Source organism: Pseudophryne corroboree, chromosome 11, assembly GCF_028390025.1.
Source record: "Pseudophryne corroboree isolate aPseCor3 chromosome 11, aPseCor3.hap2, whole genome shotgun sequence".
Lineage (NCBI taxonomy): Eukaryota > Metazoa > Chordata > Amphibia > Anura > Myobatrachidae > Pseudophryne > Pseudophryne corroboree.
In genome coordinates, this window is record NC_086454.1 from 105,584,992 (window position 1) to 105,611,604 (window position 26,613).

The 26,613-nt window shown below is 49.6% G+C and overlaps 1 protein-coding gene across 2 annotated transcripts in view; it reads right to left on the bottom strand.

Annotated features, from left to right (window-relative positions):
- LOC134969018 (uncharacterized) overlaps nucleotides 1-26,301 on the bottom strand; it is a 45,216-nt gene extending 18,915 nt beyond the window's left edge. Inside the window, exon 1 of one of the 2 annotated variants that reach the window (XM_063944719.1) lies at nucleotides 26,138-26,301. The gene's annotated coding sequence lies outside the window, so the exon portion shown is untranslated. Of the gene's footprint in view, nucleotides 1-20,408; nucleotides 20,494-26,137 lie in introns of those variants that run through there. The other variant, XM_063944720.1, reaches the window with a different exon arrangement.
- Between the last annotated feature and the right edge of the window lie 312 nt (nucleotides 26,302-26,613).

Here is a 26,613-nt window from a genome sequence, read left to right on the forward strand (position 1 = left end):
GCCATCTCAGTGTATGTCATATCCCCATCTCACCATATGTCATATCCATCTCACCATATGTTATATCCATCTCACCATATGTCATATCCATCTCACCATATGTCATATCCATCTCACCATATGTCATATCCATCTCACCATATGTTATATCCATCTCACCATATGTCATATCCATCTCACCATATGTCATATCCATCTCACCATATGTTATATCCATCTCACCATATGTCATATCCATCTCACCATATGTCATATCCATCTCACCATATGTTATATCCATCTCAGCACAATCCATAGCCATCTCACCATATGTTATATCCCCATCTCACCATATGTCATATCCATCTCACTATATGTCATATCCATCTCACCATATGTCATATCCATCTCACCATATGTTATATCCATCTCACCATATGTCATATCCATCTCACCATATGTCATATCCATCTCACCATATGTCATATCCATCTCACCATATGTTATATCCATCTCAGCATAATCCATAGCCATCTCACCATATGTCATATCCATCTCAGCATATGTCATAGCCATCTCACCATATGTTATATCCATCTCACCATATGTCATATCCATCTCACCATATGTTATATCCATCTCACCATATGTCATATCCATCTCACCATATGTCATATCCATCTCACCATATGTCATATCCATCTCACCATATGTTATATCCATTTCAGCATAATCCATATCCATCTCAGCATATGTCATATCCATCTCAGCATAATCCATAGCCATCTCACCATATGTCATATCCATCTCACCATATGTCATATCCATTTCAGCATAATCCATAGCCATCTCACCATATGTCATATCCATTTCAGCATAATCCATAGCCATCTCACCATATGTCATATCCATCTCACCATATGTCATATCCATCTCACCATATGTCATATCCATCTCACCATACATCATATCCATCTCACCATATGTCATATCCATCTCACCATATGTCATATCCATTTCAGCATAATCCATATCCATCTCAGCATATGTCATATCCATCTCACCATACATCATATTCATCTCAACAGATGTCATATCCATCTCAGCATATGTCATATCCATCTCAGCATATGTCATATCCATCTCAGCATATGTCATATCCATCTCACCATATGTCATATCCATCTCGGCATACGTCATATCCATCTCGGCATATGTCATATCCATCTCACCATATGTCATATCCATCTCAGCATAGTCCATATCCATCTTGTCATATGTCATATCCATCTCAGCATATGTCATATCCCATATCTATCTCAGCATACGTCATATCCATCTCAGCATACGTCATATCCATCTTGGCATACGTCATATCCATCTCGGCATATGTCATATCCATCTCAGCACATATCATATCCATCTCGGCATATGTCATATCCATCTTGGCATATGTCATATCCATCTCGGCATATGTCATATCCATCTCAGAATACGTCATATCCATCTCAGCACACATCATATCCATCTCGGCATATGTCATATCCATCTCAGTACACGTCATATCCATCTCAGCATACATCATATCCATCTCAGCATACGGCATATCCATCTCAGCATACGGCATATCCATCTCAGCATACATCATATCCATAAAGCAAAAATTAGCTATATGTTATATCTAGAAAGCTGTAATTTTGACTTGAACGGCCCCTCATAGTTGAACCACCCCGCGCCAGCACTATCTGACCAATTCCGCATAATACACAGTCAGACTGGGGGTCATTCCGAGTTGATCGCAGCCAGCAACTTTTAGTCCACGCCTATGGGGGAGTGTATTTTAGCTTAGCAGGAATGCGATCACTTTTGTAGCCCTGCTAAGCTAACATTTTATAAAGCAGAACATGACTAGCCCTGGACATACTTACCCTGTGCGACGATATCAGCGATGCTGGAGCCGGCTATGACGTCAGACATCCGCTCTCCGTTCTCCTGGACATGCCTGCGTTTTCTTCTCCACTCCCCGAAAACGGCAGGCAACGGTCTGGTGATGCCCAGGAACGCCTTCTCTCTGTCAATCTTCTTGCGGTCGTCTCTGCGACCGCTTTCTTTGTACTCCGCTACGTAACCCGGCGACCCCTGTCACCGTCAACGCTGCGCGTGCGCAGTGCGGCCGCCGCACATGCACATCCTGGACCCGTTCGCACCGCAGCAACAAACCGCTGCGTGCGAACGAGTCGGAATGACCCTCATTGTGCAGGTGCCGTCTCAGCCCGGCTCCCATTCTGACACCCACACTGTGAGTGATTCCTAACCTACCACCAGAGGTGGATATAGACCTCATGGGGCCCTAAGCAGGATACCAATTTGGGCCCCCCTCCCTCAAACAATCCATAGCATATTTTCGTTCCTGATACAGTATATGCCTCTTAAAATATTTGTTGTTTTTCCTCCTTGTATTCTATGGGTGGTATTCATGTGACCGGCGATCAGGAGACCGATGGTTACATGACCACCCCTCACTATTCCGATGGTCGGCATGCCGACCAACAGGGACTATTTCCACTTGTGGGTGTACTCACCCCCCGCCGGGATCCCTGCGTCGGTATGATGACCGCCGGTCAGCCATACCACACCTGTATTCTATGACAGTATATTACTTTCCCCCTTCACTGATTGCACCACATCCACTTACTGACTGCATTTCATAATAGCCATTATTACCCTCTTCAGTCAGTGTAACTGTATTGATTATATATCAGTGACCCCACTGATTGTAGCAGGCAGGTCCCAATCACCTATACACATAGGGGGTTATTCAGGTTGGATTGCAGATTCTGCTAAAAAGCAGAATCTGCAATCCTTTCTATCACATGCTGGGGGCCGACCAGCGCAGGGCAAGACCTCCCAGCATGCTAGCTGGCAGACAGCGATCGCAAAGGTTGTGCATCATCAGATCGACAGTGTCTAGGTCGACAATGTTTAGGTCGACCACTATAGGTCGACAGTCACTAGGTCGACAGGGTTTGAAGGTTGACAGGGTTTCTAGGTCAACATGTACTAGGTCGACAGGTCAAAAGGTTGACATGAGTTTTTTCTTGTTTTCTCTTACGTCCTAGACGATGCTGGGGACTCCAAAAGGACCATGGGGTATAGACGGGATCCGCAGGAGCTTGGGGACACTGAAAAAACTTAAGACTGAGTGTGAACTGGCTCCTCCCTCAATGCCCCTCCTCCAGACCTCAGTTAGACTTTGTGCCCAGGACTGACTGGACACTCACAGGGGAGCTCTCCTGAGTTTCTCTGGAAAAGACTTTATGTTAGGTTTGTTATTTTCAGGGAGACCTGCTGGCTACAGGCTCCCTGCATCGTGGGACTGAGGGGAGAGAAGTCAGACCCACTTCTTCTTAGTTAAGGGCTCTGCTTCTTTGGATACTGGACACCATTAGCTCCAGAGGGTTCGATCACTTGGTGCGCCTAGCTGCTTGTTCCCAGAGCCGCGCCGTCACCCCCCTCACAGAAGCCAGAAGACAGAAGCCGGGTGAGTATTAGAAGAACAGAAGACTTCAGTGACGGCAGAAAACTTCAGTAACGAGGTACAGCGCAGCGGTAGCACTGCGCTCCATGCTCCCACACATGTCACCAACGGCACTTGCAGGGTTCAGGGCGCTAGGGGGGAGTGCCCTGGGCAGCAGTTACTGGGGTTGGTGGTTGGCAAAAAACGTGATATACGGTGCCCGGGCACAGTATAGAGTACCCCTACCCCCGCCAGTGTACATAAATTAGAATTTTAGCGGGCTACAGCGTGCCGGGAAGGGGCTGGGCTTGGCCGCACATTGCTCACCAGCGCCATTTTCTCCTATATCTACAGTGCTGCAGAGACGCCGGCCCTGACCTCCAAGCTCCCGCAAGTAAAAGGGAGGAAAACCAGGGGGAGGGGGGGGGGGGAGGCACATGAAATTTGGTGCTTTCATCTATGTTTAATCAGCGCTGATCAAATATACAATTACTTTAGTGTATGGGCGCTGGGATGTGAGCTGGCATATTCCCTCTGTGTTTCGTGTTTCTCCCTAAGGGCTTCTCTGTGGGTCTGTCCCCATGCTTGTGGCCTGTGTAAGTGTGTCGGCACTCGGTGTCGACATGTCTGAGCCTGGGTGTTATGGGGGGTGCAGAAAAGGATTTAGGTATGTCTCTGTCGGCACAGCCTACTATCTAAGAGACTGTATAAATCTGATTCTCAGACACAAACATGGAGACAGTCCGTGAAGGACGCTTTGTCTCAGGTACAGAGAGTCTCAGGGTCTCAAAAGCTTGCTTTTACCCAGATGGCAGATACAGGTACCGACACGGACTCTGACTCCGATGTCGATATTACTGAGGCTTCTTTGCATCCAAGGGTGGTCAAGAGTATTCAGTACATGATTATAGCCATTAAAGATGTTTTACATATTTCTGAGGAACCTGCCGTTCCTGACACAAGAGTTGGTTTATTTGAGGGGAAAAGACCTGAGGGAAAATCCCCCCCCTCTCATGAAATGAAGGCGCTTTGTGAAAAGGCTTGGGAGACCCCTGAAAAATGGTGGCAGATTCCTAAGAGAATTTTGATGGCATATCCTTTCCCCTCTGACGATAGGGAAAATTGGGAGTCATCAAAGAGGGTTGCAATTACCTAAAGGATAAAAAAATTGGGCAGACTAGATGGGCCAAGTGGTTCTTATCTGCCGTCAAATTCTGTTTCTATGTGGACAAGGCTCTCTCGCGATTGTCCAAGAAGGTGGCGCTGCTGTCTCCTGACACGGCTGCTCTCAAGGATCTGGCGGATCGCAAGCTGGAGACGACATTGAAATCCATTTTTGTCAATACTGGTGCATTGCTCAGACCTGCTGTGGCGTCGGTATGGGTGAGTAGTGCTATTGCTAAGTGGGCTGAAAATTTGGCTTCTGATGTGGATGCTCTTGATAAAGATAATATTCTTTTGACTCTTGGTTATATCAAGGACGCTGCAGATTACCTAAATGATGCCAATGCCATGGCGATTTCAGCCAGGAGGGCGCTGTGGGTTCATCAATGGAATGCTGATGCAGACTCCAAGAAGAATATGGAAGCTCTCCCTTTTAAAGGTAGTGTCTTGTTCGGAGACGGCCTGGCTGACCTGGTGTCGACCGCTACTGCGGGTAAGTCATCTTTTCTTCCCTATGTTCCCACACAACAGAAAAAGGCACCCCATCAGCAGCCTAATAAATACAAAAGAGGAAAGGGCTCCTCCTTCCTCGCTTCAAAGCGTAGAGGTAGGGGAAGGAAGTCGCCTGCAGTGTCAGGCACCCAGGACCAAAAGTCCTCCCCCGCCTCTACCAAGTCCACCGTATGACGCTGGGGCGCCCCTAGGGGAGTTCCTACCGGTGGGGGGGGCCGTCTCCGATTCTTCAGTCAGGTCTGGGTTCGTTCCGCTCTGGATCCTTGGGTCTTAAGCATAGTGTCCCAAGGGTTCAGACTGGAGTTTCAGGAGATACCCCCCAACTGGTTTTTCGTGTCGGCCTTGCCAGCTTCTCTTCCCGAAAGAGAGGGGGTAAGGGTGGCGATACAAAAGTTGTGTCAACATAGGGTCGTGGTGCCGGTTTCCCCGTCAGAACGGGGGAAAGGGTTCTATTCAAGCCACTTTGTAGTGCCGAAGCCAGATGGATCGGTCAGACCGATTCTGAACCTAAAATCCCTCAATCCATACTTGAAAACTTTCAAGTTCAAGATGGAGTCGCTTCGAGTGGTGATCTTCAGCCTCGAAGGGGGGGGGGGGGATTTTATGGCGTCAGTCGACATAAAGGATGCTTTCTCTGGCTAGGTCCACAGGATAACATTGGGATATTGTCGAGCGACAGCGAAAATGGCACCAACACGGTCATGAGCTTTCCAGCCTCCCAGGATGCATTGGGGCCTCCACTCTATAGTCCCGCCACTGACTGAGTCAGATCAGTTTTTTGCTTGGTGCGGCAGGAAGCCGCATGGTCGCAGGGCTGCTGTGAAAGCAGTCTAAAGCTTTTATTATTTTATTTTTAGACTCACTATATTTTTAGAGCGACTTATCTTAACAGCGTCTTAAACGCATATTAGAAAGAGTCGATCCAAGAACTCCCCACCGGGTCGCAACAGCGCTTACCTTCGCGGTACAGTGCTGTCTCGACGGGCGTTTGTGTCGGATGTTCTAGCAGGTCCAGCAGACGTAACCAGGCTGTGGCCGGAGCATGGGGAGACAGTGAGTATATGGACTTCCTCTTATTAGAGGGGTCAGGACACAGCTACGCTGATTTGGTGGAGACTACAAACAGCGTGTTGATGCGCCGAACATCTCGAGTGTGACAGCGCTACGGTCCGGGGGATCATAGGTGCCAGGACTAGGTAGAGGCCGCGATCCTGGGAGTTTAAGTCAACAGGGGGATTCAGACGCTCTCCTGGCCATCCCTCCTCCCAGTTCATGGCCAGTTCCCGCGGGTCTCTCGTTTCATGAACTAAATGACCTCACTTCTGGCTCAGACGCTACCACGAGGGTACTCTGTAGCAGCTTAGACGCTGTGGTTGTGTACACTGGATATAAACCCGCCCAGACAGAGTCGCAGGCCTTTAGCATCTGCATGCACGTGGAGTCACTCAGCGTCCGTGTCCGTTGGTGAGCGTCCGTGTCCGTTATCAGTTACCAAGAGCGGCAGTGTACACCACTAGCGTCTGAATCCACTCAGCGTCTTACGAGCGTCTATGCTTGAATATGGAAGTGTGGTGAGTCTCCCTGTATCCCGCTCTCTGAAGGCATGGTATACAGTACTAAAAATTCCTTCTACTTCTTAAAGTTTGCATTGTTAATTTTTAGTACCTATTGCATATGAGACCTGTATATTACTGTGTTTTCTGCATATTATGTTGAAAAAAGAACCAGTTTAAACAGAAGTACAATGTTCCTACTTATGTATAAGTTATTATGGAGATTGTATTCTCATATGACAATGTCTAATGCTTTAACATGTGACTGACTGCTAGTATGTGTGCTGACTTTTCTGTGTAATGTCAGTCCTGTACTGACCCTCAAATCAGGTGCACTGTGGTCAGATTGATCTCACCTCTATATATTGACATATAGGGTGTTTTTTCAGTCACAAAGTGTGTAGTCGATAACAGGTTAATACCATGTCTATGAGCGGCAAAAGTGATGAAGAGAATTTACCTAGTACTCCTATCATGCTTATCTTCTAAGTCAGGGGTAATTGATATGAATCAATTGGTCACTTATGAGGGTTTGTGTGCAAACTGTTTCGCTTTTCAGCGAAGTAAAAAACAGGTGTTAGTTCAGCCTCCAGTGGAGCCACCATGGAATATGTTCGCAAAGACTCTGTCTTCAATAGCGGACAAGTTAAATACAGTAGCACCCCCTCAAGGGTTAGGTTACACTATGAACCCATACATGCAGCTCTCTTCCTATGGTTTGGTTCCTGTAGCCTCTACAAGCAACCAAGGTGTAGGTAAGACTAAGACAGATACGTCTGTATGGCATACTACACAAGATGATACATCGGATGATGATGCGGATACAATAGATTCAACTCCGTATGATGATCAGTCGCAGAGCTTTAGTTCAGATGATGTAGCTGAACTTATTAATGCAGTGAAGGCTGTGCTTTCTCTGGAAGAACCAGCCAAAACCGCGTTAAAAGCAAAAGCACCTGTATTCAAACGAACAAAATCAGTGAAAGCTGAATTTCCAGCATCAGATGAGTTGACAGAAAAGATGGATGAGTCTTGGGTAGCGCCCAGTAAAAAGTATAAGATTCCTAAGAGATGGGATTCTTATTATCCATTTCCTGCTGGGGATTGTTCGAAGAGAGAAGTTCCTCCGAAAGTAGATGCGCATGTTCTGCGACTCGTGCATAAATCTGCTTTACCACTGTCATCTACCTCTTTGAATGATGTCACAGACAGAAGGGTAGAGAGCCTATTGAAAAATATTTTTTCTCTTGTAGGAGCAGTGGTAAGACCTGCTATGGCTTCGGCCTGGGTAGCAAAGGCAATGGGCGAATGGATAGAGGAACTAAAGAACGACATACCCTCTCCTACTAGGGAGCAAGAGGATCGTTTTTGCCATTTAAGACAATCTGCCCAGTATTTCGAAGAAGCAGCAATCGATGTAGGCACTGTTGCTTCTAAAGCTTCAGCCCTGGCAGTAGTCGCTCGCAGAGCAGTCTGGCTACGGACCTGGAAGGCAGATGCGGAATCCAAGAAGGAATTGGAAGCATTGCCTTTTGAGGGTAATATATTATGTGGAAAACCTTTATCGGATATCCTAGAATCAGAGGCTGAATCAAAAAAGGTCAGATTTCCGGCTGCTTATAACCCTAAGTCCAAGGGTTTAAAATTTCGCTCTTTTCGTTGGCAAAGTAAAGCGAAAGCTAGAGAGGAGCCTAAGCAACCCCAGTTTAAATCTAGGGGTAGGAAGCAGTGGGCTAGCAAGAAGCCAGCTTCCAAACCTGAACAGAAACCCTCAGCCCGAAGAGACGGGCCTCCGCCTGGAGGATTCCAGGGTTGGGGGCCGACTCCTGCAATTTGCACATCAACAACAGATGCCTGGGTGCAGAAGGTAGTATCTCAGGGGTATGGGTTCCCATTCAGGAGGCAGCCTCCTGAAAGATTTTTTTGCACCAGCCCGTCTCGTATAGAGTCGAAGGCCAATGCCCTGCAAGAAGCAGTCCAAAAATTACTGCAGTCAGGTGTGATTGTCCCACTACCTCCATCACAAAAGGGACAGGGGTATTACTCCAATCTATTTCTAATCCAGAAACCAAATGGGTCACATCGACCAATTCTAAATCTAAAAATGTTGAACAACTACATATGGATCCCGAAGTTCCACATGGAGACGTTACGCTCCATAATGTTGGCTATGGAACCGGGAGATTACATGGTATCTCTGGATGTACAGGATGCTTACCTACATGTACCTATAGCACTATCACATCAGTGTTACCTCAGGTTTGCCATCCTCAAGGAACATTTTCAGTTCCAAGCTCTGCCCTTCGGGCTAGCTACAGCACCCAGGGTGTTTACCAAGATCATGGTGGTTATGGCAGCTTGTCTGCGCAAACAAGGGATAAGAATATTCCCATACCTGGACGACCTGTTAATCTTAGCACAGCCGCAAGATTTACTGTTGAGCCATCTCCAACAGACGATAGTTTGTTTACAGAGACACGGGTGGCTCATAAATTGGGAGAAGTTGTCCCTGAATCCGTCACAGCGGGTGGTTCATTTGGGAGCCATATTGGATTCAGACCTACAGAGAGTTCTCTTGCCAGAGAAAAAGATAATCAAGGTGCAGGTCATGGCTCATAAGGGTTATGTTATATAACATAACCTTACATAAGGGTTATGTTATAGTTGCATCAGGGTTGAGCTGATGCTCTATTGTTGTTCATACTGTTAACTGGGTAAGTTTATCACGTTATACGGTGTGATTGGTGTGACTGGTATGAGTCTTACCCTGGATTCCAAAATCCTTTCCTTGTACTGTCAGCTCTTCCGGGCAGTTTCCTTAACTGAGGTCTGGAGGAGGGACATAGAGGGAGGAGCCAGTGCACACCAGTACCTAAATTCTTTCTTAGAGTGCCCTGTCTCCTGTGGAGCCTGTCTATTCCCCATGGTCCTTACGGAGTCCCCAGCATCCACTACGGACTACGAGAAATAGATTTACCGGTAAGTAAAATCTTATTTTTGACTATACTATGTACTAGATTGTACACAATGTGCAGGCTAGTCAATCTTAAAAATAGTCTTTCATTTCTTGCAATACCGAACCCATGGGGCCGCGCATCGGTATTGCAAGCTGTGTGCACACGGTGTGATTTGCGCTAACTTTCCTTACAATTTTGACTATATAATCCAAATCGTAAGGTTACATCGCACCGTGTGTATGCACATTAAGTTTGCAAGCAGGGCCATCCTATCTCTGACTGCATGTTCTTAGGTTTGGACCACACATAGCAGCCAAGCGGGTCCCGCTGAACATGACCCGCTTAGCCGGGAGTGTGGCTCTGTGTTCACACGGATCCTGTTCTGCGGGATTCCGCAGAACATGATCCAGCCAGTGACACACACAGGATTTTAATGGAGACACAGTGCGGCTGAAATTTGTGTTCACATTGAAATCCTGCTGCCCTGTCATCTGACCCGACCGCAGCATGCTGCAGTCAGATCCGGTGGCGGCAGGACTGCCGCACATGTAGGCGCCCATGTGCAGTCTCCTTGCGGCCAAGCAGGTTCCCATTGGCTGCTATGTGTGGCCCCACCCTTAGCCATTTTGTTTCAATTCTGTTTCCATTTGTAAAGGGCATCGTATTTTACTGTTATATAATAAACTTAAGAATTAAATAAACAGATAATTAAACTGCATTCTTTTTTATTCATTGAACTTTATATTTTTATTAAAATGTATGTATTAAACCAGAGATTGTTTAACTATAATAATTTAGGTGTGCGTGCTTGGTGGGGAGCCCAGTTATTTGGAATGTGAGAGACATATGGACATTTTTAGAGGTGAATTATCAATAGCAGATTCGGGTTTTGTCCTGCAGCCTGTTTTCAGCACAACCAGTATGGGTCATTGGGTCAACACAACTTAGGTCGACAGTCATTAGGTAGACATCAGTTTTTTTTTTCTTTTTTTGGTGTCATTTTCTTTGTAAAGTGATGGGGAACCCCAATTAGTGCACCGTGTCCCCTCGCATGGCGAGCAAGCTTCGGGCAAGGTTCCTCGCTCCGCTACTGCTGTGCTCGGCGCAGGTTACTATTCCCATTCGTAGTCCACGTGGATCGTAAGGTATGAAAAAGTCCAGAAATTTTAAAAAAGTTAAAAACTTATGTCGACCTTTTGACCTGTCGACCTAGTACATGACAACCTAATGACCATGTCAATCTAGTGACCCTGTCGACCTAATGCATGTTGACCAATAGTGGTCGACCTCAGTGGTGTTGACCTAATGACCGTACCCTTAACATGGTAATGACTGTGAATATGACACATCTCCAGCCTCTAGGGGGTGAGCATATTTCCTTATCTGGACAACAACAGAATCAGCACTCCTTAGTTATAAAATATTTTGATTCAGTTTTTCATGACGCACCTTAGGGCTAATGTAGACCTGATCGCTGCTGTGCATTTTTGCACAGCAGGCGATCAGGACTGAACTGCGCATGTGCCTCAGTGTGCATGCCAGAGATGCAATCGGCATCTCAGCCCAGCGATCACCTCTGCCTGATTGACAGGCAGCGGCGTTCGCTGGGCGGCGGCGTTAGCCTGCCGTTTTGGGGGCGCAGTCCAGGCAACGCATGCATGCCCAGAACATGTGGGAGGCGGGCCGTGGCGGCTGCGTGACGTCACATGCAGCCGCTGTGACCTGGGACATGGTGAAAATTCACCTACCAGCGCAGCAATGTGGTGGGGGTAGGGCTAGACATGCGGGGTGGACTAGCCCTGTGCTAGGAGTCCCCCCGCATGTCAGGGTGGCTGATCGTAGCCGTGCAAAATTTTGCATGGCTACAATAAGGTCTGAATTAGCTCCCTGGTTCTCAGCAACCAATGCTGGACTGTTTACTTCAAGATATGGGTATATTTACTAAAGTGTGTATTTTAGAAATTGAGATGTTGCCCATAGCAACCACTCATATTCCAGTTTTTATCTTCTAGAAGCAGCTAGATAAATGTTAAGTAGAATCTGATTGGTTGATATGGGCAACATCTGCACTTCTAAAAAACTCATACTTTAGTAAATATACCCTTAGCCACCATGTATTTGTTTATTATTAACTAAATATGATCTCAATGTGTGCATGGAACCCACCCAGGGCATATTACAGTACATCTATTCCAGACATTCTCACACTCAGGTGCACTGTGTATTCACAACTGTCACAATTTTAAAATCCATAGGTGATTTGAACAACTATAACTGTGAGAGCTCCAAGTCAAAGAACCTGCGATCTATTCCCTGATAATGGTCAAGGGTGCCACTGAGACATCTTCATGTGCTAAGGGATGCCAAGACATGCTTTAGTTATAGCATTATGGAAATTAATTTCTCACATGGTTATATATTATCTTGTTATAAACAAATTGAAGCACCCTGTACACATGCATTACTGCTTTTAAAAAATATGTATACTCATTTTTTTTTTTTTATTGCAACACAATCATTAACATCATAAACAGCAGAATTGAGATGTATGACATGCTGTGAGAGAAATTGTAATGATCAAAATACTATATTAAAATTGTATATGAATAATGGGGGTCTTTCCGAGTTGATCGCTCGTTATTTTTTTTACGCAACAGAGCGATTAGTTGCTAATGCGCATGCGCAATGTCCGCAGTGCGTCTGCACCAAGTAAATGTTCTAATAAGTTAGGTATTTTACTCACGGCATTACTAGGATTTTTCATTGTTCTGGTGATCGTAATGTGACTGACAGGAAGTGGGTGTTTCTGGGCGGAAACTGGACGTTTTATGGGTGTGTGTGTGAAAAAACGCTGCAGTTTCTGGGAAAAACGCGGGAGTGGCTGGAGAAACGGGAGGGTGTCTGTGCGAACGCTGGGTGTGTTTGAGACGTCAAACCAGGAATGAAACTGACTGAACTGATCGCAGTGTAGGAGTAAGTCTGAGCTACTCAGAAACTGCTAAGAAATTTCTACTCGCAATTTTGCAAATCTTTCGTTCGCAATTCTGCTAAGCTAAGATTCACTCCCAGGGGGCGGTGGCCTAGCGTGTGCAATGCTGCTAAAAGCAGCTAGTGAGCGAACAACTCGGAATGAGGGCCCATGTAAAGAGAAGAGTCATTTTAAAGGATGCAAGTTGAAAATCCACATAGATTCTTTGTGTAATATACATTGATAATGTTTCAAACAATGCTTTACGGCCACAAATACAATTTTTACACTTTTTAATTCCAAATCACAACAAGAGTGCGAAACACGTTATTAAAACACTGACATTCCAGTGGTTTGTCTTATTTTCTCCAAGAAATTGTTTTGGATTACAACATACTAAAAAACATGAGATCATATACAGGCCAAAATTTATCAAGCCTTGGAGAGTGCTAAATTGCAGTGAAATAAGAACCAACCAATCAGCTTCTGTCATTTTTCAAACACAGCCTGTAACACCACCAGTTAGGAGGTGGTTGGTACTTTATCACTGTGCAATTTATCAATCTCCAAGGCTTGATAAATCTAGCACTTGGTATTATTATCAGCTCTGCTATGCACTCAAAATTGAAATTGTTGGTTTCGCCGATGAGCTGCTGCAGCCAATGATCTGTGAGAGGATCATCAATGCTGGGAAGTTACTCACAACAGGATTGGCACACAATTTCCCCAGACTAATCATACATGAACAGCCAAGTCTTGACTCTGTTGGTTAGGAAAATGTGCCAGACCATGACAAATAGCTGCACTGATACTTATGAAAGTGATGGGCAGCTGTTGTGGAAAAGTGCGGAAAGAAAACTGCAGTTTAAAGGGTGTTCTGTATAGTGCGGTCCGAGGCTCAAATAATTAGCAGTCTTGCTTGCTGATAAGTGGTAAAGTTGAGAGTGATATCTAGTACTGGCAAATCCACTTGCATCTGTCATATAACAGGCTGTTTCTAAACAATGGGGTAGAGGTATGATGCAGTGAAAAGAAGGGAGAAGTGAGCCAGTGGAGAAGTTGACCATGGCAACCAATCAGCACTGACGTAACATTTATCATTTGGGCACCTTCTCCACTGGCTCACTTCTCCACTCTTTTCCCTGCTTCATACTTCTACCCAGATGTCAGTTATGAGTGGCATGTCTAGAATTAGTGTTAGCCTCTGGATATTTTTATAGTTCAGCAAGACATTCAATGGATGGCTGTGGGTCAAACCCAATTGGAGGAATCTGATTTGCACCTGCTACAAATTACAGAATATCTTGGTGTTGGGTGCTGCATTCTTTTTCTGAAACTGATAAACCAAACATTAAAACATTAAAAAGTACTGTCAATTAGATTTTTAATGATGTCATTTCTGTATATATAATCTATCTTTATACTGAAAAAGAAATTTAAAGACAAATAAATATAAAATATATAGGAATGCGGTCAGTGCCAGCATCCTGGATTTCAGCGCCAGAATCCCAACGCTGCTCAGAAGACTGGCATAGGAATTACAATATTGCTTTCAATGCCAATGCAGGAGTCCCAAATTACATCATCTCTATTGTAAGTATGCCAGGGTGGTCAATGGTTAAGCCGAGGGGGAGGGGGAAGGGGGGTTAGGTTTTGACACTAGGGGAAGGCTAATACCCCTTTTCCACCTAAGTACCGTGTCCGATCCGGGATGTTTAACACGGCTACAACCCGTGTCGGCCACCCCGTTTCCACTACACTTCGACACGGGTTACTCCCGTGTCTGATCTGTTTCCACCTAACCCGGGTAAGCTCTGTAAAAGCCTATTGCTGTCATTACAAATGGACTTTTTACTGTCTCATCAAGAGGATGTCATCAAAAGGACCAAAAGGGAGGGGTGGGGTGTTTTGTTTGCAAGCTGCCTCAATGCCTGCATGTGCCCAGCGTAGTGTTGTAGCTGCTGCAATAGATGTGCATCCGGGTTTGTTTGCTGCTGCGGTGCCTGCATGTGCCCAGCGTGTCTCCCAGGGATGACATCATCTTCCAGTGCCCCAGAAGCACCAGTCAGCGTCTCAGAGCGTTACTCGGGTCTGAAAACACGTGTAATGACCGTTTACACTGCACCGTTATCCGTGTCATTACCGTGTTCTACCCAGGTAAATAGCCGGGTAGGATTCCCGGGTCACTCAACCCGTGTTGACCCGTTTCCACCTACTAAAAACCCGTGTCGATGAGCGCCCCCGTGCAAAAACACGGGTAAAAACAGCTAGTGGAAAAGGGGTATAAGTGTTAGGTTAAGAGAGATAGAGGGGATCGAGAAAAAGTTGGGGTCAAGGAAAGAGAGGTAGAGACAGAGGTGGTCATTCCGAGTTGATCGCTAGCTGCCGCTCGCAGCGCAGTGATCAGGCAAAAAAGCGGCACTTCTGCGTATGGTGCGCACTGCGCACGTGCAACGTACATTCACAAAAGCCGATGCAGTTTCACACAAGGTCTAGCGATGCTTTTCAGTCGCTCTGTTGACCACTGAGTGATTGACAGGAATGGGGCGTTTCTGGGAGGTAACTGACCGTTTTCAGGGAGTGTGCTACAAAACGCAGGCGTGTGAGATACAAACACAGGCGTGCTTGGGGAAATGGGGGAGTGGCTGGCCGAACGCAGGGCGTGTTTGTGACGTCAAAACAGGAACTAAATAGTCTGAAGTGATCGCAAGGTAGGAGTAGGTCTGCAGCTACTCAGAAACTGCTTGAAAAGATTTTGGAGCAGTTTTGCGAACCTTTCGGTCGCACTTCTGCTAAGATAAGATACACTCCCAGAGGGCGGCGGCCTAGCGTGTGCACAGCTGCTAAAAGCAGCTAGCGAGCGAACAACTCGGAATGACCACCAGAGTATCAAGGAAAGGGAAACAGTGTAAGGGAAAGAGAGAGATTGGGCGAGAGTGTCATGGACAGAGAGACATTGAGGCCCCTTTATCAGTCAATATTTACGGCTATGTACCCGAAAACACCCATTTTCTTTGGCTAGCACACAATAGTATCCACTGAATGTGAGAAGGAGGGATCATAGTACATATCTCCAATACCAGCTGTGATCCCTACATTACCGCTGGCAGCCACATCTCCCTTAGGTTTCTATAGAAACCTATAGGGGATGCGATGCTGCCTTATAAATCAATATTGGGCCTGATGCACTATGTATTGACATTGGGCCTGGCTGGACTACACTTTGGGGCATGTAGTTCTAACAGGGTTCCCTGGAAACCCTCCGCTGGAAATGGACCCGGTGCATGGCGATCACAGTGACCACACATGCGCAGAGGCCCGGACTCCGCTTTCAGCACTTTGCAGGGATGGGCTCCTTTCTGAGCCCCTGTTCCTGTGGGTGCCGGGTGATACATTCACCTGATAGGATCATATATTGCAATGTGATCCTCACCACTTATAATGCGCCCAGATAACATTGAATATGTGACCCTTGATAAATGGGGCTCATTATCAGGGAAAGAGAGAATAATAATTGAATAGCGCACAAAGTGTCTAATTTACCATCTACACGCTGGAAATTTTATTTGATAAAAGTTATCATTTAACCCCCGTAGGTATTACAAAGAAACTATGGACATGCAGTCGGGTAAAGAGCCTTTCCTGTCATACTAACGTATATGCCAGAGTTTTGACTGTATAAAGTATATAAAAAATACAAAGAATATATTATAAACTAGGTGATTCATCGCGCCCTACGGGCGATCTTCACACCGTCGGTTGGGGCTACGCCCCGTTAACCCCTGCACGCCTTTGAACATACACAAGCCAGTAGATAGGTGGTCAAGAGGTGCTGCGGGTGGGGAAGGGAAGGGTGTGGTAGGTCCGCGAATGGGGGAAGGCAGAGCCGGATTAAGACCATGGGGGGCCCGGGGTGCTTTAGACAGTGGGGTTCCTATTGAAGAGAGGGGTGGGGGGTGCACCTATTAACGGGGCCTAATGCCCACCATGCGCCCTCGGGCCGGGAGGGCCCGACTATAAATGTCCACGGGGCGAGAGGGCCCGACTACATACCCACAGGCCAGGAGGGGCTGACTGTACCTACGGGCCTAGTGCCCGATCCCTGACGGTCTAGGGAGGAAAGGGGGGGGTGAGTGAGAAACCAGCTCACTGAGGCCTCACCTGGTCCGGGTCATCTTCCATCAGGAGTACGGCGTCTTCCGGCCTTTTCAGCGGGCACCAGAGCTCTTCTCCCTCCGTCCGGCTGTTCACCGCTCTTCAGCGCGGCCTCCCTCTTCGGCTCTCGCTCGGTGTCTTCTGCACTCTTCCGCGCGGTCGTCTTCTTCGGCTCCCGTCCGGCATCTGAAGTCAGATGGCGTGGGCGGGGCCAATGACCCGGCGAGACAATCTGATTGGCCGGCGCCCCGCGAGCCATGATTTACATCTGAAGTCAGATGGCGTGGGCGGGGCCAATGACCCGGCGAGACAATCTGATTGGCCGGCGCCCCGCGAGCCATGATTTACTGGCGGATGGCGCCGGAAAAGAACTCCCGCCGCCAGCGCTTCAGATTGGCTGGCAAAACGGCGCCAAGTTTGAAGCGCCGCTGCTCGTCGCCACTTCCAGTCTCGTGCAAGGAAACACCTGGTCCCTGCACCGGAGCTCTGATGTGCCCTGGAACACAGGTCACATCTCTACAGCACTACAGATCGGATCGGAAGAGAGATCCGATCTGTGGTGTGGCAGGGGGCCCTTTTGGACCCCCCCCTTAATCAGGCTCTAGGGAAGGTGTGGGTGGGGGCCGGAGGTGCTGTGGTTGGAGGAGTGGCGGCTGCGGGGGTCCGGATGCGCTGCGGCAGGGGAGGGGTGTGATGCGGATGTGGGTGATACGGATGGGGGAGGGGGTGGGAATGCTGTGGGTGTTGGAGGGACGTGTGTGGGGGGTGGATGTGGTGGATGCTGTGGGTGGGAGGGGGGGCGTATGTGGTGGATGCTGTGGGTGTCACGGGTGGGAGCCGGCCGGGTGGGGTGGAGCATGGGGGGGGGAGGTGGGTATGGTGGGGGGAGGTGCAGGGGCGCTGCAGGTGGGGGAGGGGTGTGGGTGCTACGGGTGGGGGAGGGGTGTGTGCCGCGGGTGGGGGACGGATGTCGTGGATGCTGCGGGTGGGGGAGGGGCTGGTGGGGTGTGGGTGTAGCGAGGAGGAGAGGTGGGTATGGGGGGAGGTGCTGTGGGTGGGGGAGGGGGGGGTGCTACGGTTGGGGGAGGGAGTGCAGTGGGAAGGAGGGGGGAGTACCGCGGGTGGGGGGCGGATGTGGATGGTGTGGGTTTGGCGGGTGGGGTGGAGGGTGCGTGGGTGTAGGGGGGGGAGATGGGTGTAGGGGGGGGGTGCCGCGGGTGGGGGAGAGAGGGTGGGTTTTTTGGGTTGTGGGTGCTACGGGAGGGGGATGGATGTGGTGGGTGCCACGGGTGGGGGAGGGGTAGGGGGAGTTCTGCGGATGAGGGGGGGTGCTACAGGAGGGGGCGGGAGTGCTGCGGGTGGTGGAGGGGCGTGTGCCGCGGATGTGGTGGATGCTGTGGGTGCCGCGGGTGGGGGAGGGGTGGGGGGTGCATCAGGTGGGGGTGGGGACGGGAGTGCAGTGGTTGGGTGAGGGGTGTGTGCCGCGGGTGGGGTGGATGCTGTGGTTACCGCGGGTGGGAGGGTGCGGGGTGCCGCGGGTGGGAGGGTGCGGGGTGCCGCGGGCCATGTGGTGCAGGTGGGAGGGGGGCGTGAGCCGTGTTTCGCGGGTGGGGGGCTGATGTGTTGGATGCTGTGGGTGGAAGGAGGGGCGTGCGTCGCGGGTGTGGTGGATGCTATGGGTGCCACAGGTGGGGGAGGGGGGGTTCTGCGGGTGGGGGAGGGGCGGGGGAGTGCTACAGGAGGGAACGGGAGTGCTGCGGGTGTTGGAGGGGAGTGTGGGGTGGAGGGTGCGGGGGGAGAAGTGGTATTGGGGTGGTGCCGCGGGTGGGGGAGGAGTGGGGGGTGCAGCAGGTGGGGGAGGGGACGGGAGTGCAGTGGTTGGGTGAGGGGTGTGTGCCGCGGGTGGAAGGAGGTCCGTGCGGCGCGGGTGGGATGCGGTGTGTGCCGCGGGTGAAAGGAGAGCCGTGCGCCGCGGGTGGGGTGAATGCTGTGGGAGGGGGGGCCTCCGGACTGTGCAGTGACGGCGAGTCCGGCTTACAGTCCCCGCTCCCCGGCTGCAGGATCACCAGGGTACGTACAGGGAGTGTACGGGGAGGAGAGAGACAGGGCACTGGGCGGAGATGGGCGGACCGAGGGAGGGGACTGTTCCTGCACTGCATGCAGCCACTGTGACTCCGCCCAGCGTTACAGGCACAGAGTCACAGACTAAGGCAAATATATAGATGTGCCCCCAGTAGTAGTACCGTCCTTATACATAATGCCCCCCCCAGTAGTAGTAGCATCCTTACATGTAATGCCCTCCCAGTAGTAGTAGCACCGTCCTTATACATAATGCCCCCCAGAAGTAATAGAGTCCTTATACATAATGCCCCCCAGATGTAATAGAGTCCTTATACATAATGCCCCCCCCAGTAGTAGCGTCCTTATATGTAATGCCCCCCAGTATTAGTAGCCTGCTTATACGTAATGCCCCCTATAGTAGTAGCGTCCTTATACGTAATGCCCCCCCATAGTAGTAGCGTCCTTATACGTAATGTCCCCCTATAGTAGTAGCGTCCTTAGACGTAATGCCCCCCCTATAGTAGTAGCGTCCTTAGACGTAATGCCCCCCCTATAGTAGTAGCGTCCTTAGACGTAATGCCCCCCCTATAGTAGTAGCGTCCTTATACGTAATGCGCCCCCTATAGTAGTAGCGTCCTTATACGTAATGCCCCCCCTATAGTAGTAGCGTCCTTATACGTAATGCCCCCCCTATATTAGTAGCGTCCTTATACGTAATGCCCCCCCCTATAGTAGTAGCGTCCTTATACGTAATGCCCCCCCTATAGTAGTAGCGTCCTTATACGTAATGCTCCCCCTATAGTAGTAGCTTCCTTATACGTAATGCCCCCCCTATAGTAGTAGCATCCTTATACGTAATGCCCCCCTATAGTAGTAGCGTCTTTATACGTAATGCCCCCCTATAGTAGTAGCGTCCTTATACGTAATGCCCCCCCCTATAGTAGTAGCGTCCTTATACGTAATGCCCCCCCATATAGTAGTAGCGTCCTTATACGTAATGCCCCCCCTATAGTAGTAGCTTCCTTATACGTAATGCCCCCCCTATAGTAGTAGCATCCTTATACGTAATGCCCCCCTATAGTAGTAGCGTCTTTATACGTAATGCCCCCCTATAGTAGTAGCGTCCTTATACGTAATGCCCCCCCTATATTAGTAGCGTCCTTATACCTAATGCCACCCCTATAGTAGTAGCGTCCTTATACGTAATGCCCCCCCTATATTAGTAGCGTCCTTGCATGTAATGGCCCCCCCAGCAGTGGCGTCCAATAAAGTGCGCACATACAGACATATCTCACACACACACAATTCACACATATATACAAACACACACACACCACCATATATATACACACACACACACACACACACACACACACACACACACACACACCCCCACTATATACACACACACACTATATATACACACACACACACACACACACACACCCCACTATATATACACATACACCCCCACCCCCACTATATACACACACACACACACACACACACACACACACATTTCTCTCTCACCCTCCACTTACCAAGTCTGGCTGGCCGTCACTGCAATGCTGATTCCACCACTGTTCAGCTGTCTGGTCCCGTGTAGCTCCGCCCCTCTATTCCGTGTAGCTCCTCCCCCTCGTGGCACCGTAGCTCCGCTGTCACAGGTGATTGGGGGGGGGGGGGGACAGGAACAGCAGCCGGCAGCCTCACCTCCTATACTGTAAGGTAGGGTCTTGCACCTGACTGCTGCTGGCACTGGGTATGGGGTAGCTCCCTGCAGCAGATGCAGTTGACTCCGCCCAGCTCTGTGACTCCGCCCAGCGTTACGGGCACAGAGTCACAGACTAAGGCAAATATATAGGAGATATCTTCTTTGTATTATTTTAATCATTTTGATAGTCACAACTCTGGAGTAAAAAGTCTATGGCAGATAGGGTTACCACCTCATCCCTTTAATTCTGGATCATACTGTATTAATTACACAGGTTCTGTAGCTGGCTGACTTCAAGACTATTTCACCTGGTTTTAATCAGCCACAGAACCTGTGTAATTAATATGTGTCCAGAATTAAAGGGATGAGGTGGTAAGCCTAATGGCAAAGCCTACCTTTTCCACACATCTCTGATCAAAACTCAGCAAAATTCCAGTATGCTGCACCTGTGTATAATGCACGCACGAACGCTTTGGCTCACACATTGGCCCTCCTTCCGAGTTGTTCGCACGCAAGCTGCTTTTAGCAGCATTGCACACGCTAAGCCGCCGCCTTCTGGGAGTGTATCTTAGCATAGCAAAATTGCGAACGAAAGATTCGCAAAATTGCGAGTAGAAATTTCTTAGCAGTTTCTGAGTAGCTCGAGATTTACTCTGTCACTGCGATCAGTTCAGTCAGTTTCGTTCCTGGTTTGACGTCACAAACACACCCAGCGTTCACCAAGACACTCCCCCGTTTCTCCAGCCACTCCCGCATTTTTCCCAGAAACGGTAGCGTTTTTACACACACCCATAAAATGGCCAGTTTCCGCCCAGAAACACCCACTTCCTGTCAATCACATTACGATCACCGGAACGAAGAAAAATCCTCGTAATGCCGTGAGTAAAATTCCTAACTGCATAGCAAATTTACTTGGCGCAGTCGCACTGCGGACATTGCGCATGCGCATTAGCGACTAATCGCTCCGTTGCGGAAAAAAATAACGAGCTAACAACTCGGAATGACCCCCCTTGTGCGTAAATCTGTCTTCACGTTTCTGAAGAAACATATAATTTGATGGCAGATAAGAACCATGTAGGTCATCACAAACACATCCCTCCTTCCTGCAATCAGTGTATGTACCTGCGCAACCCCCCGCCTCTGGAATTATATTTCAGCATACACCCCTTCCCCATGGTCAGTGTATGTCACCTTACACTTACCCTCCCACCTGGCATTGTATGTCAACACAAACACCTTCCCTCCCACCTTCCATCTCTCACACCTGCACCTCACTCCCACCTTCCATCTCTCACACCTGCACCTCACTCCCACCTTCCATCTCTCACACCTGCACCTCACTCCCACCTTCCATCTCTCACACCTGCACCTCACTCCCACCTTCCATCTCTCGCACCTGCACCTCACTCCCACCTTCCATCTCCCGCACCTGCACCTCACTCCCACCTTCCATCTCCCGCACTTGCACCTCACTCCCACTTTCCATCTCTCACACCTGCACCTCACTCCCACCTTCCATCTCTCACACCTGCACCTCACTCCCACCTTCCATCTCTCACACCTGCACCTCACTCCCACCTTCCATCTCTCACACCTGCACCTCACTCCCACCTTCCATCTCTCACACCTGCACCTCACTCCCACCTTCCATCTCTCACACCTGCACCTCACTCCCACCTTCCATCTCTCCCACCTGCACCTCGCTCCCACCTTCCATCTCTCCCACCTGCACCTCGCTCCCACCTTCCATCTCTCCCACCTGCACCTCGCTCCCACCTTCCATCTCTCACACCTGCACCTCACTCCCACCTTCCATCTCCCGCACCTGCACCTCACTCCCACCTTCCATCTCCCGCACCTGCACCTCACTCCCACCTTCCATCTCTCACACCTGCACCTCACTCCCACCTTCCATCTCTCGCACCTGCACCTCACTCCCACCTCCCATCTCTCGCACCTGCACCTCACTCCCACCTTCCATCTCTCGCACCTGCACCTCACTCCCACCTTCCATCTCTCACACCTGCACCTCACTCCCACCTTCCATCTCTCACACCTGCACCTCACTCCCACCTTCCATCTCTCACACCTGCACCTCACTCCCACCTTCCATCTCTCACACCTGCACCTCACTCCCACCTTCCATCTCTCACACCTGCACCTCACTCCCACCTTCCATCTCTCATGCACCTTGCTCCCACTTTCCATCTCTCACACCTGTACCTCGCTCCCTCAGACAGATCACTTCCCCCTAGTACAGTGGGTCCCCCCCTTCCCCTCAGACACATCATTATCTCCCCTTACCATAAAAGAGCCCCCTCCCCACAGACAGATCATCATCTCTCCCACCTGATACAGAAAATTCTCCATTCCCCTCAGACAGATCTCCCCCTATCAGCCAGTGCAGCGCACACACACAGAACCTTCTCCTGGTGGGTGTAGTATGCTTGACCGGCGGTCAGCATACCGACGCCGGGATACCGGCAGCAGAATCCTGACAGAGTGGGGTGAGTGCAGCAAGCCCCTTGTGTGCTCACTGCGGTTGCTAAGGGTTTTATTCCCACTCTATGGGTGTCGTGGACACCCACGAGTGGGATAAGTCCCTGTTGGTAGGCATGCCGACTGTCGGGATTGTGAGGGGACAGGATGTAGGGGGGAGGTTATGTGACCGCCGGTCACATGAATACCTCCTTTCCTGGTATATGGGGGTAAGCTCCATTGGTTCTGGTGGGCAGCGGCAGGCAGAGAAGGATTTTACACAAGGCAACCAAGGCAGCTGCTTAGGGCCCTGTGGTTCCCAGGGGGGCATGCTGATAAGGCTGTATGGAAGGCATTTCTGGTGGACTGCAACCACTGCAGAAATTGTCAGAGCATTGGGCTGGCTGAATACTCCAGGCTGCCAGTGATGGGTGCCAGATCCAATGCATGCCTGTGTCTCCAGTACTGCAGTATTGTGCGTGTGACCCATCACAACACACGTGTTTATGACGTCAGACGAGGAGAGAGGAGGCGCAGAGAAAAACATGAGCTCTTCCAGTGTATAACATCTGCCTACTTCAAATTCCAACCAGGCGGGATGGGGTGGGGGAGGGGGTTAGGCTGTACAGTGTATAACATCCGCCTGCTACAGTCAGGGTGGGGAAGGGGGGGGGTACACTGTCTGATTATATATCAATATGCTATTATACTCTATTATAAGTACTATGGTGGATATTCAGGTAGGATCGTAGTTTGGAGAAAATCGCAAGCAGTCACAGTGCGATCACAGTTTGAGTGATAGCGGTGGGTGGGAAGGGGCTGGCGTTTCGCTGTTGTGGGAGAGCGGTCTGTCCAACGCAGATGTGGCTGGACCCTTTTCGGGGGAGCTGCGTGATGTCACATGCAGCCAGTCTGATTAAGAAAATGGCGGCTGACCTCCTGCATACGCAGCCTACCTGCGGATGCCAGGTGTCCTCATTCATTATTGCTTCAGCGATGTGATCACAATTATTTTGCAATGGGATCTGGTCTGAAGGTCGACAATGTTTAGGTCAACCACTATAGGTCGACAGGTCAAAAGGTCGACTTGGGTTTTTCAAATATTTTTTTTTTTACTTTTTCAAACTTAAGAATCCACGTGGACTATGATTGGGAATAGTAACCTGTGATGAGCGCAGCGGTAGCAGAGCGAGGCACCTTGCCCGAAGATGCGAGGGGACACAGTACACTAATTGGGGTTCCCAGTCACTGTACTGAGAAAACGACACCAAAAAAACATGAAAAACTCATGTCGACCTTTTGACCTGTTGACCTAGTACATTTCGACCTAGAAACCCTGTCAACCTTCAAACCCTGTCGACCTAGTGACTGTCGACCTATAGTGGTCGACCTAAACATTGTCGACCTGGACATTGTCGATCTGATGATGCACAGCCTTTGCGATCGCTGTCTGCCAGCTAGCATGCTGGGAGGTCTTGCCCTGCGCTGGTCGGCCCCCAGCATGTGATAGAAAGGATTGCAGATTCTGCATTTTAGCAGATTCTGCAATCCAACCTGAATAACCCCCTATGTGTATAGGTGATTGGGACCTGCCTGCTACAATCAGTGGGGTCACTGATATATAATCAATACAGTCACACTGACTGAAGAGGGTAATAATGGCTATTATGAAATGCAGTCAGTAAGTGGATGTGGTGCAATCAGTGAAGGGGGAAAGTAATATACTGTCATAGAATACAGGTGTGGTATGGCTGACCGGCGGTCATCATACCGACGCAGGGATCCCGGCGGGGGGGGGGGGTGAGTACAGCAAGCCCCTTGTGGGCTCGCCACGCGCTGTGCTCGCCACGCTGCAGGCTCAGTGGTGATCTGCGGTCGCCATGAGTCTTATTCCCACTCTATGGGTGTCGTGGACACCCACAAGTGGAAATAGTCCCTGTTGGTCGGCATGCCGACCATCGGAATAGTGAGGGGTGGTCATGTAACCATCGGTCTCCTGATCGCCGGTCACATGAATACCACCCATAGAATACAAGGAGGAAAAACAACAAATATTTTAAGAGTCATATACTGTATCAGGAACGAAAATATGCTATGGATTATTTGAGGGAGGGGGGCCCAAATTGGTATCCTGCTTAGGGCCCCATGAGGTCTATATCCACCTCTGGTGGTAGGTTAGGAATCACTCACAGTGTGGGTGTCAGAATGGGAGCCGGGCTGAGACGGCACCTGCACAATGAGGGTCATTCCGACTCGTTCGCACGCAGCGGTTTGTTGCTGCGGTGCGAACGGGTCCAGGATGTGCATGTGCGGCAGCCGCACTGCGCACGCGCAGCGTTGCTGGTGACAGGGGTCGCCGAGTTACGTAGCGGAGTACGAAGAAAGCGGTCGCAGAGACGACCGCAAGAAGATTGACAGAGAGAAGGCGTTCCTGGGCATCACCAGACCGTTGCCTGCCGTTTTCGGGGAGTGGAGAAGAAAACGCAGGCATGTCCAGGAGAACGGAGAGCGGATGTCTGACGTCATAGCCGGCTCCAGCATCGCTGATATCGTCGCACAGGGTAAGTATGTCCAGGGCTAGTCATGTTCTGCTTTATAAAATGTTAGCTTAGCAGGGCTACAAAAGTGATCGCATTCCTGCTAAGCTAAAATACACTCCCCCATAGGCGTGGACTAAAAGTTGCTGGCTGCGATCAACTCGGAATGACCCCCAGTCTGACTGTGTATTATGCGGAATTTGTCAGATAGTGCTGGCGCGGGGTGGTTCAACTTTCTGCGCAGTATCTGACCAGGCATGAGGGGGGTGCCTGACATTAGGATGTGCCTGTGCGCACAAGGCACCCCCCGTGCACATGTGTATGCCCCCTCCTCCCCATACCAGTGCTATTAGCCCCCAGGGCCCCCACTCCCCATGTATCTCCCCCTTTCCCAATATCACTTTCCATGTGTCTCTGCCCTCCCCCATAATAGCAGTGTAATCAGCTCCCACAGCCCAATAACAGTGTCATATCCCCGTGCCCCCACTTTCCATAGGTCTCCCCCTATAGCAGTGTCATTAGCCACCTTCCCCTATCTAACCTTGCTTTATCCTGTGAGGCTGCTGCACTGGGTCAGGGTCTTGTAGCTCAATGGGGTCTGAATCTTCATCTTTTTACTGTCACAGAAAGTGAAAGTAACACACTCCCTGCCTGTGTGAGCTGAGCACTGACTCACAACCTTCTCCCCCCAGGCAGTGTTTGTGACCAGATATTCCCTCCTGCACCCATCCCAGTAGTACAGCACCTAGAAAGGGGACAGGCAGCCTGAGGCAGGAGATGAGCTGCTCTGCAATGTGCCTCAGTATCACTGCTCTGCTGCTGACAATGGCACCTGGGGAGAGCTCCACTTCTCAGCTCTTCCACATTATACTGATCCTCCTCCCAGCCAGCACCACTGCTTATATAGGAGAGCTGTGATTGGCTGGCTGCATCATGTGCTTTTCTCAGTGTATGTCATATCCCCACATCTCACCATAGTCCATAGCCATCTCAGTGTATGTCATATCCCCATCTCAC